We start from the raw sequence: 20312 nt of genomic DNA on the forward strand, positions 1-20312 counted from the left end.
CTCATGAATTGTAGAAGATAAATCAACTGTAGCTTCTACTGCTATGATTATTGTTTATTACTATTCTTATTAGCTAATGGGAAAGGAGTGTGACCCAAGTTGGCTCAATCAGATAGTCAGAAGGTGAAGAGAAATGCACAGATGGAAGCAGTGGAAGGTGGGCAGTGTGAAGGCTCTAGGTCCCATGCTATGGAGCGGAACGTCTGACATAAACACCACGTCCATGACCAGTATGCCTAGGCCAAGCCCGACTACTGACTCATTTGCTACTGCCATAGGTTCCACAATTTCCACGTTGGTAGGTAGGTGTCTTAGTCCATTCGGATTGTTATAACAAAAATACCACAGATTTAATGGCTTATAAGCAACAGAAATTTATTTCTCACAGTCCTGGAGGCTGGGAAGTCCAAGATCAAGGTTCTGGAAGATTTGATGTCTGGTGAGACCCCACTTCCTTGTTCATAGCTAGCCCTCTTCTGTGTCTTCAAATGGTGGAAGATGCCAGGGAAATTTCTGGGGTCTCTTTTATAAGGGTACTAATTTCATTTGTGATGTCTCCGCACTCACAATGTAAGTACCTCCTGAAAGTCCCACCTCCTCATACTCTCACCTTGAGAGTTAGGTTGAAGCATAGAAATTTTGAGGGGACATAAACATCAGTCTATAGCAGTGAGGTTGGTAGAAGGAGACCTGTGCAAACACAGGGCATAATTTTTGGATAATTTCAAGTCCTTTGGTCATTTCCTATGAGATATTAAAGTTGCACTCTTTCATGTAGGGTGATGGTGAATCATACTTTTCCTGTTAAATTATTGTTTGCCTTTTTAATCTTTTAGCTCTTGTTGAGAAAAATAGTTGAGGGGACAGAAATGAATAAAGGAAAGGACAAAAAGGAATAAAGATAACTTTTAGACCCAAATTTATTATGGTTAGTGTTCATTTCTCCGCGATTCACCCAGTGAGTCGCTTACTCACATACTCATGATTGGTGCTCAGTGCCGTGCTTGGGCACTGCAGAAATGTCAGCCTTTGTCTGGCTGTAATGTACATGGTGCACTTTTAAACTCTACCCTTAAAGTCTTTCCATAATCTTTGCTGTAATTGAGAAGCTAAGCAACAATTTCCTAAGCTTCCAGTTTCTGGACTTGAGGGAGCATTTCTTCAGAGTGTTCTAAATTTTTATAATTGTTATACAATCCGTCAATCAGTGTGAAAAAGGCTATGCCAAACAAGATCAAGCAAGGTCCCTTATGGCAAGACTTCTTAGAGCCTTTAATGTACTAATACGGAACATAAATTCCCCAGAGAGGCACTTCCTTGATCATCCAAAGCTTTTTTTTTTTTTTTTCACAGAGCATTTCATGGGATTAATTGTCTCCTAAACACTTGGAAAAATACTTGGGGAAGTCTCAAGGTGGTTTCACATCTTAATTTTCTCTTTTTGTCTTACCTTACTAAGTTTGGTAACCTAAGTCCATATTATCTACTTAAGGGAGGAATTTAGAAACCCTGTAAGCATTCTTAGTAATGCTGGTATAATTTTAGGACACAGAGCTCTGGATATTTAACTGAAGCTACAAGTCCTTGAGAGTTATAGACAGATGGACAACTCATGAAAATCATTCTCTTGACTTTTGTGAAAAGCTTTTTTTCTCCAACTCCATTATAGACTCTTAAAGAGGCAATTGGAGGAGGGTGACTGTTTCTGTCCCTGAACATATTCTCCATAAGTGGCAACTTTTCAGATTCTGTGGTGAAGGTCAACATGGATGGGTGCCTCTTTTGTGTGTTCTTTCTCATCCATAACCCCAAAGCAGAACGAACACATCTGGATTTGGCTGGAAGGTGAGCTCAGAGAAAGGTAGTAGTTTTGCCTAGACTGCAGGCAAATATATCAAAGAATCAAGTTAATATATGTCCTGATAAATCAGGGAGCATGGTCCCCAGAAGCAAGCAATTTCTCTGAAGTTTCTGTGTAGTATACAGGGTTGATTTTGCCTGCAATCCCATCCTCCTTCTTCAGTTATCAGAATATGTTTTATTTTTATTTTTCACACTTCCATATCTTGAAGGTATGTCAAAGTAAAGGCCCAGATGCTTTAACCCCATTGGGAATCAGGTTACTTTAGCTAAGTAGATTTCCTCCGTAGTGTGGATAAAATCCTGTGTCATAGGGCAACATCCAACACTACATTGAGAAGTTCTCGCTCCCTTTTGGAAATTGTAGATGCCAATGGTCATAAGCCTGGAGCAAATACCATCATTGCCATCAAAGCAGAGGTAGCTTTCCTGCAAATGAAGACAACACAGAGGAAACCATATTGGGAAGACAGAAAACTAAAGATTCCCTATAACAATGTTAGTCCCCTTGGATCCAGCCATGCCTCTGAAATATAGCCTTCCAAAGTTTCAAATTATAGGAAGAGTATGCTTTTTCTGCTTAAGCTGTTTTAAGTTGGTTTTCTAAAGCTACAATCAGAAAGTAGCTAAATAATCCACTCCTATTCTTAAAAATTCATGTAAAGTTTGCATTCTCCTTTATAATACATTAATGTTTATTTCAAAAGAAAAATACATTAAATTATTTACCTTTGAGTAAAGTTGACTTTCCAAAAAGATGTGCCATAATTTTACAGTGTCTTCTCACCCCCTGACTCATGGCTGAAGACTCCAGTTTTGAGTTACATGGTTGTGGAATAACAATGTAATAGTGCCTTTCAATCTTAGTTGTTTCAATCTTACTATCCTGAAGGCAAAGGAAATGCTAAATAAAAGAAGATGAAGAAGAATTACACCCTAGGAAGGCCTAATCATTGACTCTGGCCTCCTTTACCTGTAGCCCCATTGACTGCAATATGGCTGAAGTTTACTGAAAATTTACTATGTGCCACATGCTTTATATGTATGATCTTAGTCCTCATAACAGCATTTCAGCTGGATGCTATTATTATCTCTAGAGTATAGATGAAAAATGGGATTCACTCGGGTTTTAAAATGTAGTGCAAAATTACATACTAATAAGAACAGTTTGGGGAAGGTCCAAGATGGTGGTTTAGGTAAACGTTTTGCCTGCTGCCTCCCAGGATTACATTAAAATTACAACTAAATTACAAAACAATCAACCTCAAGAATCATCTCATGACCAGCAGAACTGAACCCCTATAATTAAGGATATAAAGAAGAAGTCACATTGAGATGTGTAGGAGGGGCAGAGATGCAAAATGGGATGACCCCAAACCCACAGGTAGTGGTTGAACAATGAGACACCTCAGCAGTAGAGGTCCCCACTGAAGAGGGAGGGTTCCCAGTCCTACTCCAGGCTCCCCAGGGGTCAGGGGTCCTGTCCTAGGAAGAAGATTCTCCACAACATCTGTCAATGAAAGTCAGCGAGGACCCTGTCTGCCTGTCCCAGTGGTATGGAAGGTGGCTGGAAACCCACACCTCCTCTTAAAGGGCCCACACCCAGATTCACTTGCTAGCAAACACTCACCTGGTCTCTGGTGGAGGAGTGGCAACTTGAGAGGCACCAGAGACATATGGGAAAAGACCGAGTTGTGTGGCTTCAGAGTGAGGGCAAGAGGGATAGCAGCCGTTGTCCCCGTGTGGAGCTAGCCTCACATGTAGCCTCCAGGATGGTGCCATCATTTTTAAGTTAAACCTTCCCCCAAAGGGCTAAATCTGAGATCGCATTGGTCTGGTAAAATTAATGTGTGCACACCACCTTGGTGACACACTGGGTCCCTGTCCCACCCAGCTAGTGCTGCATTGTGTGTGTGTGTTGGGGGGCACTCTCGGCTCCTGGGTGGCCAGCCCAGCCCCACAAGCTGTGGAAGAGTTTTCCAGAGGAAGACAGCCTCCAGTGGCCTGGGGATTTTTTGGTGGTAGGCAGTCAGCCACCACGTGCTCTGCAGCCTCTCTTGGGCAGCCCTTAGGGATCTGTGGGGCCCAAGGTGTTTGGTGGATGAACACAGTGTTCTCAGGGCATTTTTTGAAGTGCTCTCAGGCCTGGCACTGGAGCAAGAACTCAATCTGTATTAACTTTGCAAAAACCATTGGCCACAACTTGTGACTCCCTGGGACCCTGCCTGGTGCAGCTAGTGCTGCATCACCTGAGGCACTCTAAACTCCATGTCAACCATCCTGGTCTATGCACCTAAGGAGGCTCTTTCAACAGCTGAGTCTGACTGGAAGCTGGCAGGTGGCAACAGGTCTAGGGGGCTCTGGACTTTTTGCTAAGCTGCCTCAGGCCCAATACTGGTGGCAGCTAGTCTCGGTTCATAGCAAGGCTGTGCCCACGTGACTCTAGGTCCAGCACAGGCAACAGCCAACCACATGTAGCTTTGTGGCTCCTACCAGGTAGCCCAAAGGCTGGTCAGACACAAGGCTGAAATGGGCCTGCACGGGAGACCCTCCCAAGAGACACCAGAAACAACAGACTCAAAGGCCACCTTCAGATCAGACAGGAGCACTACCTGATTAGCCCCATAAGTGGCACATCCAAAGGGTAGTATCAGCAGGAAGAAGAGCCTGCTACAGTGAATGCCATTTGAGGGATAAGTCCCCACACAGTAGCTCATACACTATGGGCATAGCCAATCCTCTCAGTCAGTCAGCCTGAGATTCAGTCCCACTCACTGATGTACCAAAAACAATCAAGGCTCAACTATAACAGGAGGATACACACAATACCCACAAGGGACACTCCTAGAACACATGCAAGGTGATCAGGTAGACTGTACCACTGGATCACATAAGACACATACTACATAAAGCCACCAGCAAAGACAGAGACATAGGAGATCTACCTGATACATAGAAGCAAACACAGAGAGGCATCCAAAATGAGGAAACAAAGAAATATGTACCACATAAAAGAACAGGAGAAACCTCCAGAAAAAAAGAACTAAATGAGATGGAAGCAACCAACCTACCAGAGACAGAGTTTAAAAAACTGGTTATAAGAATGCTTAAAGAATTTAGTGAGAACTTTAACAAAGAGATAGTAAACATAAAGTAGGACATAGAAACCATAAAAAGAACCAGTCAGAAGTGAAGAATACAATAACTGAAATGAAGAATGCACTAGAAGAAATCACCAGCAGACTAGATGAAGCAGAGGATCGAATCAGTGATTTTGAAGACAAGGTAACATAAAACACCCAACTGGAATAACAACAAGAAAAAGAATAATATGTTAAAAAGGTGATAGTTTAAGGGACCACTGGGACCCCATCAAGCATAACAATATTTGTATCATAGGGGTACCAGAAGGAGAAGAGAGGAAGCAAGGGATCAAGAGCCTATTTGAAAAAATAATGACTAAAAATTTCCCTAACCTGGTGAAAGAAACAGATATACAAGGGCAGGAAGTGCAGAATCCCAAACAAGAAGAACCACATGTCTTTCAATGTGGTTCCAACGTGGTTTCAAAGAAACAGGACCACACCAAGACACATCATAATTAAAATGCCAAAGGTTAAAGACAAAGAGAGAATCCTAAAAGCAGCAAGAGAAAGACAACTAGTCACCTACAAGGGAGCTACCATAAGACTATTAGCTGAAGTCTCAAGAGGAAATTTGCAGGCCAGAAAGGATTGGCAGAAAATATTCAAAGTGATGAAAACAAGGTCCTACAACCAAGACTACTCTACCAAGCAAGGCTATCATTTAAAATTAAAGGAGAGATAAAGAACTTCCTAGACAAGAAAAAGCTAAAGGAATTAATTAATATAAAGCCAGTGTTACAAGAAAAGTTAAAAGGACTTCTTTAAGAAGGAGAAAAACAAATGAAGATAAAAATATGAATAATAACATGGCAATAACTATATACCTACCAATAATCACTTAATGTAAATGGATTAAATGTTTCATTCAAAAGAGATAGGATAGCTGAATGGATAAGAAAACAATACCCAAGCATACGCTGTCTACAAGAGAACCACCTCAGATTGAAAGACATGCATAGATTGAAAGTAAAGAGATGGAAAAATATATTTCACACAAATGGAAATGAGAAAAAAAAACTGGAGTAGCAATACTTATATCGTACAAAATAGACTTTAAAACGAACACTATCAAAAGAGATAAAGGAAGACATCATATAATGATAAAGAGATCAATCCAACAAGAGGACATAACCCTAGAAAACAAGCACCCAACATATGAACACCTAAATATATACAACAAATATTGACCAACATAAAAGCAGAGATTGATAGTAACAATCATAGTAGGGGACTTTAACACCCAATGACACCAATGGACAGATCTTCCAGTCAGAAAACTCAACACAGAAACAATTGCCTTAAATGACACACTAGACCAGATGATTTTAATGATATTTTTCAAGCATCTCAACCCAAAGCAGCAGAATATACATTCTTTTTAAGTGCACATGGAACATGTTCCAAGATAGACCACATGTTAGGCCACAAAATGAGTCTAAATAAATTTAAGAAGATTGAAATCATTCCAAGTGTCTTCTCTGACCATAGTGCTATGAAAGTAGAAATCAACTACAGGAAAAAAACTGGAAGACACACCAATTCATGGAGGCTGAATAACATGTTACTAAATAATGAATGGGTTCTACCATGAGATCAAGGTAGAAATCAAAAGATATCTTGAGACAAACGAAATGAAAACATGATGACCCAAAATCTATGGGACACAGTGAAAGCAGTCTTAAGAGGGAAATTCATAGCAATGCAGGCCTACCTAAAGAAACAAACAAACAAAAATCTCAAATAGTCTAACTTTACACCAAAGGGCACTGGAGAAAGAATGGCAAGCAAAGCCCAAAGTGAGTACAGGAATGAAATAATAAAGATCAGAGCAAAAATAAATGAAATAGAGGCCAAAAAAAAAAAAAAGCCCCCAAAACAATATAACAGATCAACAGAACCAAGAGCTGTTTTTTTAAAAAAGATTACACAAAAAATTGACAATTCCATAACCAGACTCATCAAGAAAAGAGGGAGAGGACCCAAATAAATAAAATCAGAAATGAAAGAAAAGAAGTCACAACTGACACCACAGGAATAAAAGAAAAAAATTAAGAAAATGCTATGAGCAACAAATACTATGCCAACAAAAAATACTATGCCAACAAATTGGACAATCTGGAAGAAATGGATAAATTCCTAGAAGCATACAATCTTCCAAGGCTGAATCAAGAAGAAACAGAACATCTGAACTGACCAATCACTACTAATGAAATCAAATCAGTAACCAACAAGCTCCCAACGAACAAAAGTCCTGGACCAGATGGCTTCACAGGTGAATTTTAACAAACATTCAAAAAAGAATTAACATCTACTCTCCTCAAACTATTCCAAAAAATTGAGGAAGAGGGAAAGCTCCCAAGCTTATTTTACAAGGCCTCCATTATCTTGATTCCAAAACCAGACAAAGACATTACAACAAAACTATAGACTGATATTGCTGATGAACACAGATACAAAAATCCTCAACAAAATATTAGCACACTGTATTCAGCGATACATTAAAAAGATCATACACCATGATCAAGTGGGATTAATTCCTGGTATGCAAGGTTAGTTCAATATCCACAAATCAATTAATGTGATACATCACATAAACAAAATGAAAAATAAAAATCACATGGTCATATCAGTAGATGCAGAAAAAGCATTTGACAAAATCTAGCATCCATTTTCAACAAAAACTCTGAGCAAAGTGGGAATAGAGGGAACATATCTCAACATAATAAAGGCCATATATGACAAACCCACAGCTAACATCATACTTAATGGGGAAAAGCTAAACACATTCTCCTTAATTTCAGGAACAAGACAAGAATGTCCACTTTCACCACTTTTATTCAACAAAGTACTGGAAGTCCTAGCCACAGCAATCAGACAAGAAAAAGAAATAAAAGGCATCCAAATTAGAAAGGAAGAAGTAAAATTGTCATTATTTGCAGATGACGTGATACTATACATATAGAAAACCCCAAAGATTCCCCCAAAAAAACTATTAGAGCTGATAAATGAATTTAGTAAAGTCGCAGGATTCAAAATTAATATTCAGAAATCAGTTGCATTTTTATACACCAATAACAAGCTATCAGAAAGAGAAATTAAGAAAATTATCCCATTTACAATTGCATCAAAAAGTAAAACATTTAGGAATAAATTTAACCAAGGAGGTAAAAGATCTGTACACATAAAATTATAAGGCATTGAAAAGAGAAATTAAAGATGATACAAATAAATGGAAACATATACCATGCTCATGAATAGGAAGAATTAATGTAGTGAAAATGTCTATACTGCCCAAAGCAATCTATAGATTCAATGCAATCTCTATCAAAATATCAATGGGATTTTTCACAGAACTAGAACAAATCATCCTAACATTTGTATGGAACCATAAAAGACCCCAAATAGCCATGGCAATTCTGAGAAAGAAGAACAAAGTGGAGGTATCATGCTACCTGATATCAAACTATACTACATGGCTATAGTAATCAAAACAGCATGGTATTGGCGTAAAAAGAGACACATAGGTAAACAAAAAAGAATACAAACCCAGAAATAAATACATGACTACATGGCATTTAATTTATGCCAAAGGAAACAAGAATATACATTGGGGTGAAGACAGTCTTTTTATTGAAATGGTGTTAGGAAAACCAGACAAATACATGCAAAAAAAAAAAAAAATGAAACTGGACCACCTTCTTACTCCACGTAAAAGAATACACTCAAAATGGATTAAAGACTTAAGTGTCAGACCTGAAACCATAAAACTTCTAGAAGAAAATAAAGGAAGTAAACTGTCAGACATTACTCTTAGTAAGATTTTAATAATATAGCTCCTCAGACAAAGGAAATAAAAGAAAAAAATAAACAAATAGGAGTACATCAAACTACAAACTTTTTGCACAGTGAAAGAAACCATCAACAAATTGAAAAGACAACCTACTGAATGGGAGAAAATATTTGCCAATAATACATCTGATGAGGGGTTAATATCCAAAATTTATTTTTTAAATAATTCATACAACTGAACACCAAAAAAACACAAACAACCCAATTAAAAATGACCATCAGAGAAATGCAAATCAAAACTACAATGAAATATTATTTCACACCTGTCAGAATCGCTATCATAAATTAATCAACAAACAACAAATGTTGGCAAGGATGTGGAGCAAAGAGAATGCTTATGCACTGTTGGTGGGATTGCAAATTGGTGCAGCCACCATAGAAAACAGTTTGGAATTTCCTCAAAAAATTAAAAATAGAACTATCTTATGATCCAGCAATTCCGCTCCTGGGTATTTATCCAAAGAAATCCGTAATACCAATTCGTAAAGATATATGCACCCCTATGTTTACTGCAGCACTATTCACAATAGCCAAGATATGGAAATGCCCATCAATAGATGATTGGATAAAGGAATTGTGGTACATTTATACAAAGGAGTATTACTCTGCCATAAAAGGAATGAAATCTTACCATTTTCAACAACATGGATGGATCTAGAAGTGATTATGCTAAGTGAAATAAGTCAGACAGAGAAAGAAAAATACCGTATGATCTCACTTATATATGGAATCTAAAGAACAAAATAAATGAACAAACAAAACAGAAATAGACTCACTTGTACAGAGAACAAACTCATGGTTACTAAATGGGAGGGAGATTGGAGCATTGGGTGAGAAAGGTGAAGGGATTAGGAAGCACAAATTAGTAGTTAGAAAACAGTCACAGGGATGTGAAATACAGTATGGGGATATATTCAATGGTATTGTAATAGCTATGCATGGCGTCATGGGGTAGTAGATGTGCTGGGTATGTAAATGTCTAATCACTATGTTGTTTTATATACCTGAAACTAATTCAAATCAAGATTTCAAAGTAATAAGAGAGACAGAATCAAAATCTAGACAACTCATCATCATCATCATCATCATCATCATCATCACATTTACTATGTTCCAGACACTGTTTTGTATAAATTCCTCATCAGATAGATGCTATCATCCTTTACTCAAAATGGAGAGACCAAGGCTAACTGATTTGCCTAAAAACCTACAGTTAGTATAGTTCAAAACCAGATTCTTGTCTAGAGTCCTCAAATTTGGCCAATGTACTATCTTCTTGGCTTGGCCTTTTAAGGTAGATGAAAAGGAACAACAATGCTTTCTTCCAAGATAGAATAAGCCCCAGGATCCTGATGGCATTCCACTCACACACACACACACACAAATAAAAACACCCCCCGCAAAAAAGAAACAAAACACATAACTTCTAAGAAACCAAAGAAATCATAACTTCCCATTGAAAACTAAAAGTAAGAAGCAGAAAACTTGCCACACCTTTCTTCACATCACACTCAAAGTTGCACCTTCTAAACTGGCTTGATGTGACTGAGGCCTATCAAGGTTCTTTTCGTGGGTAAAGTGGAAAGGTGTGTTAGTTTCCTATTGTTGCTGTAACAAATTACCACAGACTTAGTGACTTAAAACAACACACTGGGATGGTGAACACACAATGGGATTTATAGATGACGTAATACAGAATTGTACACCTGACATCTATGTAATTTACTAACAATTGTCACCCCAATAAATTAAAAAAAAACACACTGATAGTTCTGGAGGTCAGACATCTAAACGAGGTCAGTAAGGCTGTGCTCTTTCTGGAGACTCCAGGGGAGAATCTATTTGACACCCCAGCTTCTAGAGGCTGCCTGTGTTCCTTGGCTTGTGGCCTCTTCCTCCATCTTCAAAGCCAATGCTCTGGCATCTTCAAATCTCTCTTTGATTCTGCCTCTCCTGCCTCTCTTTCACTTATAAGGACCAAGGAGCCTTGTGACACATTGGGCCCACCTGGATAATCCAGGGTACCATCTCAAGATCCTGATCTTAATCACATCTGCAAAGCCCCTTTTGCCACGTATTCACAGGTTCCACAGATCAGGACGTGGACATCTTTAAGGAGCCATTATTCTGCCTACCACAGTAGGCAAAGGAAGATGCAGCATCCCAAGAGGCCAACAGGTACTGCTTTTAGAAAATAATTCCAAGCTTCGTAATTGCAATATTCAGTGGCATCGTTCTGCTCCAGCTCAGGTTCTCGGGGTGGAGCCCACAGGGTCTCCTGCTCTGTCTAGGAAGGACCTCAGGCAAAACGGTGGAGACAGTTCACACAATTGTCCCTCTTTCTTTTGGGCCAGACGTCCTAACTGCCTTTGAACCCAGAGCACTGCCATTTGTCTTGCCAGAATGCAGTCACCTATGAGAATTAACTTCATCTGTTATTTCCATGAGTTTCCAGAAATCTCTCTTAATAATTGTGTTTTAAAACATAATAGGAAGAGTGATTATTTCCTTTTCTAGGTTTGAGATGACTGTGATTTTCATGCTTCATAATAGCAAGTGATTTCTTTGTTTTATAGCTTGCTTTCCCGGATTTCCTCTCAGGTCATGTTTGAATGGGCATTATCAGATTTTCCCAATCTTTGTTTTCTTTGCTATTAGAGAAATGGAAACCAAAATACCCAGTTTTGTTTTGTTTTGTTTTGTTTTGTTTTCAGACACTTCTTAACCAATTGACTTCACTTCTATATAAAAGAAAAGTTAAATCTATGTTCATTTCAGTCTGGCATTGCTACTCTAAGATCTCTTCTCTACCTTGAATTTTGGATTAAATGAAGGAACTCATAAGCCAAAGTAGACTTTTGTTAAGATTACAGTCAAATTATATACATTATGAATGACTAATAGAAAAACAAAACAAAACAAAAAAAACCCATATTCTCTCTACCGACATATTGGGGCTGGGGAGAAAAAGGACCCAAAATTTAAGAACTCCATTGGTCAGACCTTAACTATAGGTCCTTTCAAAGCTTTGACCAGATCCTTAGAAAGTCAAAGGAGGCCTGGAATAGAGTTTAGAGGTATAGTGAAGAAGAAGTGGGTAGCTGTGCCTGAGAAAGTGGGAGACTTTTTCTTTTCTGTCTCCTTAGAAAGCAGTCACAGACAATACAAAAACAAATGAAACTAATGTCTTCTAACAAACTATACAAAAATAGGTAATAGGCCAGACTTGGCCCATGGGCTATAGTTTGCTAACCCTTGGTTTAATTCTTTAAGTCAATAAGCTCACCACCACTCTTGACATGTGTTGCCCTATTCACTTGAACTAAATTAAGTTGGGATAATAAGTTAAATTGTATTTTAATAAAATTAATTTCCTTTGTATTTTATTGTATGCAATCAGAAACATTAATCTGAGGGGTCTTCACTGTACAGCCAAAGGATCTGACGTACAAAAAAGATTAAGCATCCTTGAATAACACCCCAATTATTATACACACTTCTCAGGAACCAACTATTCTTGACAGATGGTATATGATGAAATTGTGAATAGGTTATTAAAAGGAAGATGGAGATGTTTAACATAAACCATAAGACATGAGAATGACATCAATGAGAACAGCATCCATCCTTCCCTGTTACTATGGTGAGAGCCCTGATAGACAATAGAATAGGATGGTTCTGAGCTGACCCCACACCCCCAGTGGTATTTCTTACATTATGATTTTATTCCCTTTGAGATATGGCATGGGAGCAGGAAATCATATGGCCTTTGTTAAGCACTGAGTCTTGGGTTTGAATCCCATTTCCATCTCTTAGTAGCTGTGGGTGCCTGGACTGCCTACTTCATCTCTCTGAGTCTCAGTTTCCATCTTTCTCAAAATTCATAGAGCTCATCAAAATAACAAAAGAGAAAATACGATGATGGAAGGGAAGGCACCCCATCGACAACTTTCTCCTACTGCTCCATTTGCTGTGGTTATTGGTTTCCTTTGGACAACAAAAACAAGAGGTTGAAGTATTCTACAAATGTGTAAGACTGCAGTTGCTCATTAAGCATTTCAGGTTTTTATTAAGCAAACTGGTAAGTTTTATATCCTATAATTGGTGCGTGTTCTTTTTTGCCTACTGACACTAATCTGTTTTTATCTTAGTCATTTAACTGAGTTTCACAATTAGCACAGACAAGATTTTAGGGATTTAAATAATTTGTGTGATATCTGCTTTTAGGAATGTTTGATTATTTATTAAAATCGATAAAATCAACTTTGTCAACTAGTTATTAAAACTATAATTCTTTTATTAGCTAATATGAGGAGGGCTGAAGCAAATGAAAAACTAAAACATTACATGAATTCTTGATTATAAAGCAAGCTTCTATAGGGGTCGCCTACAAACTTTATGTTAACTGCAGCCAGTTTAGAACAAGTCTGTTCTATCTTTAGTCAATAAGGAAAGGATAAGTGGGTAAGCATATGTGCGCCTCATGTTCTAATTTATGCTTTAAAATAAATACAAGTTTAAAAGAAGCAATGTGTTCTGGTCTTCAGAAAAGAAATACAAAATACTTGCTAAGGAAGTGTCCAAAGTTGGCTTCCATCAATTTCTTCCCTCCCCATTTATGCATGTTACTCCAACCATCAAGAGGCAGATTTCATTTCCCCTCTGAATCTGGGCCTGTCTTGTGATCTGCTTTGACCAGTGGAATATAGTGGAAGTGATACTCTGCCAGCTTTGTTCAAGGTCTTCAAGAGTCAATGGAATTGTAACAGCTGTATACGATGTCAGAGAGGTAGTAGATTGGGGGAGGAGGTTTATCACTTTGTGAGAGATGTAAATTTCTAACTATTATATTGTTTTGTACACCTGAAACTAAAAGAAGAAGAAGAAGAAGAAGAAGAAGAAGAAGAAGAAGAAGAAGAAGAAGAAGAAGAAGAAGAAGAAGAAGAAGAAGAAGAAAGGAAGAAAAAAAAATCCTTTAAGAGTCTCTACTTTCGATGTAGGAAGCCAGATGCCAAGTCCTAAAGAAGCTTAGGCCAGAATACTAAATGATGAGACAGTGCCTGGAGAGAGAAGGACATATTAGGAAGCACAGAGATGTCATGCCAGACAAGTAAGTAACATCTTCTTGGACCTTCTACCCCAGTCCACCTATTATGGAAAAGAAAAACTGTCCAGATGAGCTCTACCAGGATTCCTGATACAAATACTGTGAAAGACAATAAATCATAATTGTTTTAAGCTACTGGGTTTTGGTGTGCCTTGCATCCCAAAAATAGATAACTTCAATGGAGAAAGGAGGGATAAGAGAATGAATACAACTTTTCTTGTAAGTGTTCAAAATAAAATATCTGGTTGCATGAGTAAGCTTCTATTGACCTAGGATTATCTCTTCCTTTCAAAGCAATTTCAAAAGAGCTTCTCTTCTGAAACATTGCAGGGAAAAGAGAGAAATACCCAAAGTGTCACACAGTTGAGGAAAAGAAATTGGCCTAGGAGTTTGTTATGTGAAATTAGAGTGATTGTTGAGAATGGTGTAAAAGTCTAGTGGCGTTAATTTGTACTTGTCCATATAAAGAGTTAATTTACTAGCCATAGGCACCTCTTAGGTCCCTGTGTCTTTGTTTGTGCATGGACTGTTGTGGATTATCTGCACAATAAACAGTTAAGTTACCGAAAACATATATTGTACTTTAACCTCAGTTATGTGAATAATTTAACCTCTCCTTACCTCCTGAAAAAAGAAAAAATGTTCTTAACTTTGTGAAATCAAGTACCTAAGAGATGAAAATGAATGCGTAGCAAATATATAAAATATATGAAAATTAAAGGAGTTTCATACTATTATCAGTTGTCAAACTGGAAAATTAAAAAAATAATGATTCAAAATAAAGGCAAAATTAAGATATTTTCTTTCTAAAAGACTAAAATAAATTGTCACCAGCAGATGTTCATTCATTAAAGAATATACTTAAGAGGTTCCTGTAAGTAGGAGAAAGATTATCCCAGATGAAAAAACAGAGATGCAGAATGGTGAGAAGCAACAAAAATGTAGAATTTTTGGATATGTCAAAAAGTGGATATGTCAAAATGGATATTAAATGTACAAAACAAAAACACTAATGTTTTATTTGCTTTTGCAATATATAAAGTGAAATGCACAATGTCATATTAGTTATAGGGAATAAGTAGCATTAAAATGGCTAGCACTAATGACCTCAGATCATCTATAAAGAGGTTGAAAGTACTAATACTTGATTTTGATAAGTCAAGGGCTGATGTAATCACCATATAAATAAGAAAAGAATGTGAGTAAAACTTCCAAACTCCTACAGAAAAATATGAGACAATTAAGAAGTCTTAATTCACCCAAAATAATATCAAAAAGATTTCAAAAGAGTTTCTCTTCTGAAACATTGCAGGGAAAAGAAAGTGTCACACAGTTGAGGAAAAGACCCAAGACGGCAGAGTAAATACACACAGCGCCTGCTTCCTTCCATGACCAAATTGAACTTACAACTAAACTATAGAACAATCAACCTGGAGAATCATCTGAAGTCTTGTGTACAGAAGTTTTATAACTGAGGATATAGAGAAGGAGCCACATCGAGGCTGGTAAAAGGGGTGGAGATGGGGAACTGGCTGGCCCAAACCTCTGTGTTGTGGTTGAGAACCGGGAGGGATATCTCAGCCTCAGAGGTTTCCCCCAGAAGAACAAGGGTCTCCGGCTCCACACCAGCCTCCCCAGCCCAGAGTATTGGTGCCGGGAAGAGAAGTCCCCACAACATCTGGCTGTGAAAAACAGTGGGGATTCTGACCATCCAGATGGGAAAGAAGATAGCAGGAAACCCATGCATCTTCTAAACAGCCTGTGCACAGACTCTCTCACTCCCGGGCACTCACCTGGGGCTCCAGTGGAAGGACAGTAATTCAGGGGGTGTTGGAGATATACAGGGGGCAGACTGAGTTGTATTGCTTTGGGCTGAGTGCTGGAGGACAGTCACCATTTCCCTGTAAGGAGGTCCTCCTTCTGTGCAGCTGGCAGACAAGCGCCACCTTTCTTGTGTTGAGCCCTCCCCCTATGCTGAATCTGAATCTGATTGGCCTGGTGAGCCCCTGGGCTCCACCTTGCTGACTCACTGGGACCCCGCTCCAACCAACTCCCCTAATGCTGGAGGCACTTCCACTAAGAGCAGTCCCCCGGCATTGCACTCTTTCCTGAAAAAACTATCAAGAGTCTTACAGACCCCAAGGGGGCAGCAATGGGCCTCAGTGTGTTCTGAGACTTGCCAAGTAGCTCCAGGCTCAGCACTGGCACCAAACCAGAATCTACATTGACCTGGCGACCACAACTCTTCCCACTCTAATGTCTCCCTGAGACCCTGCCTCATCCAATTTGAATACTGTACCAGGCTTTATCAGTGGCTAAACCTTAAGGGACCTGGCAGCTGGAAGCCTGTCTCTGAGTGTCCTGGAATTTTAAGTACCTACCCTAGGCTCAATACTGGTGGCAGACATCCTTGGTTTGCAGTGTGGCCGCCAAGGTTAGCACAGGCAGCGAACAACCACAATTACTTTGTAGCTCTACTAGGTAGTCCCTGGCTGGTCAAGGCAATGGGTAACCTGGGCCTGCACCAGAGTCCCTCACAAGAGGCCCCAAAACAAACATACTTGAAGGTTGGCTTCAGAGCACTGCCTAATTAGCCCTACAAGTGGCACACCCAAGGGCAGTCTCAACAGGCACCAGAGCCCACTGGGGAAAATCCTGTTCCACGTGGCAATCCCCTGCACAGCAGCCTGAAAGCTGGACATGGCCAAACCCCACAGCCAATGAGCCTGAGGATCAAGGCCACACATTGATGTGCCAAGAGCAACCAAGACTTTACTATAATAGGAGGGCACACACAACCCACACAAGGGACACTCCTGGAGCACCCAGTGCAGGTGCCCAGGGAGACTGTGCTAATGGGCCCTACAGGGCACCTACTATATAAGGCCACCTAGTCAAGACTGGAAGACATAGCAGATCTACTTAATACATAGAAACAAACACAGAGAGGCAACCAAAATGAGGAAACAAAGTAATACATCCCAAATGAAAGAACAGGGGAAAACTCCAGAAAAAGAACTAAACAAAATGGAGGCAAACAATCTACCAGATACAGCCTTAAAAACAATGGTTATAGAGAAGCTCAAGGAACTTATGGGGAACTTCAAAAATCAGATAGCAAGCATAAAAAAGGACATAGAAACCATAAAAATAACAGTCAGAAGTGAAGAATACAATAACTGAAATGAAGAATGCACTAGAAGGAATCATCAGCAGACTAGATGAAGCAGAGGATCGAATAAGCAATTTGGAAGACAAGGTAGCAGAAAACACCAAATTGGAACAGCAAAAAGAAAAGAATCTGAAAAATAAATGAGGACAGTTTAAGAGACCTCTGGGACAACATCAAGTGTAACAATATTCACATAACAGGGGTACCAGAAGGAGAAGAGAGAAAGCAAGGGATTGAGAACATATTTAAAGAAATAATGACTGAAAACTTTCCTAACCTGATGAAGGAAATAGACATACAAGTCCAGGAAGCAGAGAGCGTCTCAAACAAGATGAACCCAAACAGGCCCACACCAACACACATATTTAACACAAAGAGAAACACAAAGAGAAAATCCTAAACATAGCAAGAAAAAGGCAACTAGGGAGCCATAAGATTGGCAGCTGGTTTCTCAACAGAAACTTTGCAGGCTAGAAGGGATTGGAACAAAATATTCAGCATGATAAAAAACAAGGACCTACAACTAAAATTACTCTACCCATCCAAGCTATCATTTAGAATCTAAGGACAGATAAAGAAGTTCCCAGAAAAGAAAAAGCTAAAGGAGTTCATTACCATCAAACCAATAATGCAACGAATGTTAGAGTGACGTCTTTAAAATGAAAAAAACAAACAACAACAAAAAAAACACTGTGAATAATAAAATGGCATAGCTACATATCTATACACAATTACTTCCATGTAAATGGATTAAATGCTCCAATCAAAAGACATAGGAGGGCTGAATGGATAAGAAAACAAGTCTCTTAACATATGCTGCCTACAAGAGACTCACTTCAGATTGAAAGATGCACACAGATGGAAAGCAAAGGGATGGAAAAAGGTATTTCATGAAAATGGAAATGAAAAAAAAAAAAAGCTTATGTAGCAATACTTATACTAGACAGAATAGACTTTAAAAGTAAGGCTATAACAAAAGACAAAGAAGGACCCCGTAGTCCCATTTCAGGATATTTATCTGAAAAAACACAAATGTTACTTCAGGGGGACATGGGTATCCCTATTGTCATTGCAGCATTGTTTACAATGGCTAAGATGTGGAGGCAACCTGGGTGTCTATTGATGGAAGAATGGATACAGAGGAGGCGGTACATATATACAATGGAATATTGCTCGGCCATGGAAAGGAATGGGTACTCGCCATGTGTGCTGGCATGGATGGACCTGGAATGTACAGTGTTGAGTGGAATGTCAGACAGAGAAAGACAGATGTAATTTGATTTTGTTTCTATGTGGAACCTAAAGAACAAAATAAATAAAACAGAAACACCCTCATAGATACAGAGAACATTTTGGTGGTTGCTAGATGGGAGGAGGTTTGGGAGTATGGGTGGAAAGGGGGAAAGGATTAAGAAGTACAAATTGGTTGTTACACAGTAATCATAAGGAATACGAGGCTGGATGATTAAGTTCGTGGACTCATCCTAGAAAAAGTGCTACATACCTCATTCATGAATATCACTACAGTTACCTTTGAAGTATTCCCCTTGGGAAGCTATGCACTGATACCAATGCCTTCTAAGTAATTTGGGAACTCTTTTTCTGGAATGGCCATCAGAGCTGTCGTCATATTACCCTTGATGTCCTGAATATCATCAAAATGTCTTCCTTTCAATATTTCCTTTCCCTTCAGGTAAAGAAAGAAGTCATTGGGGGCTAGATAAGGTAACTAGGGAGGGTGTTCCCATACAGTTATTTGTTTCATGGCTAAAAACTCCCTCACAGACAGTGCCGTGTGAGCTGGTGCATTGTCATGATGCAAGAGTCATGAATTGTTGGTGAAAAGTTCAGGTGGTCTAACTTTTTCACGCAGCCTTTTCAGCACTTTCAAATAGTAAATTTGGTTAACTGTTTGTCCAGTTGGTACAAATTCATAATGAATAATCCCTTTGATATCAAAAAGATTAGCAACATTGTTGCAACGAGTTCACAAACTTAATTGTCAGAACTTGTATAGTCAACAATATTGTAATAACTGTGTATGGTGCAGATGGGTACTAGATTTGTTGGGGTGATATATCGAAGGCAGGGTGAAAAAGGTGAGGGATTAAGAAGTACAAACTGATAGTTACAAAATCGTCTTAGAGGTGTAAAGTACAGCACAGGGAGTACAGTCAATAACATGGTAATAACTGTGTAGTGACAGGTGGGTACTAGACTAGTCAGGGGGATCGTACAAATGTCTAACCACTATGTTGTACACGTGAAATAATATAAAATAATATTGAATGTCAACTGTAATTGAAAAATTTAACAAGGAGGAAAAGGTGAATAAGGGGAATAATAGGTTCAAATTTCCAGGTATAAAACAAATCAGTCGTGGGGATGTAATGTACAGCACAAGGAATATAGTCAATAATATTGTGATAACATCGTATGATGTCAAATATTTTCTGGACTTATGGTGATTGATCATTAAATATATAAATGTTGAATAACTATGGTGTACATGTGAAACCAAAATAATATTATATGTTAGCTATATTTTAATAGCAATCTTTAAAAAATAAAATAAAGTAAATTAAAAAATAATATCAAAAAAAGGAACAGATTAGACCGATAGAAGACATTCTATAATATATAAATAATAACATTAACTATCTATGTACCAAATGCTCCATTTAAATGACAAAGACTATTCAACTGGGTTTAAACAAAACAAAATCCACAATAAGCTATTTACAAGTGATAAGAGTAATGGGTTGAAAGCAAAAGATTCTAAAGAGAAGAACATTTTATGCCATACAAACTAACAAAAGGAAGTTGTGAGATAACACAAAATAGATTTTAAGTCCAAAATACTACTAGACTTGAAGAGGGAAAATTTAAGTAATAAATATTTAATTCATCAGGAAAATACAACAATTCTACATTTGTATGCACCTAACAACTGAGCCTCAAAATATATGAAGCAAATATTGACAAAAATATAAGAAGAAATAGACAAATCAGTAATCATAGTAGGAAAATTGAGCATAGCTTTGTCTATTACTAGCAGATCAAGTAAACAAAATCAGCAAGGTTGTAGAAGATTGGAACAGCACAACTAGCAAACCCAATTTAAAGCAAGTATGAAAAATACTTGTTCAAAAGTAGAGAAAACGTTCTTTAAAGGCAC

The sequence above is a fragment of the Rhinolophus hipposideros genome, assembly GCF_964194185.1.
Source record: "Rhinolophus hipposideros genome assembly, chromosome: 14".
NCBI classification, from domain to species: domain Eukaryota; kingdom Metazoa; phylum Chordata; class Mammalia; order Chiroptera; family Rhinolophidae; genus Rhinolophus; species Rhinolophus hipposideros.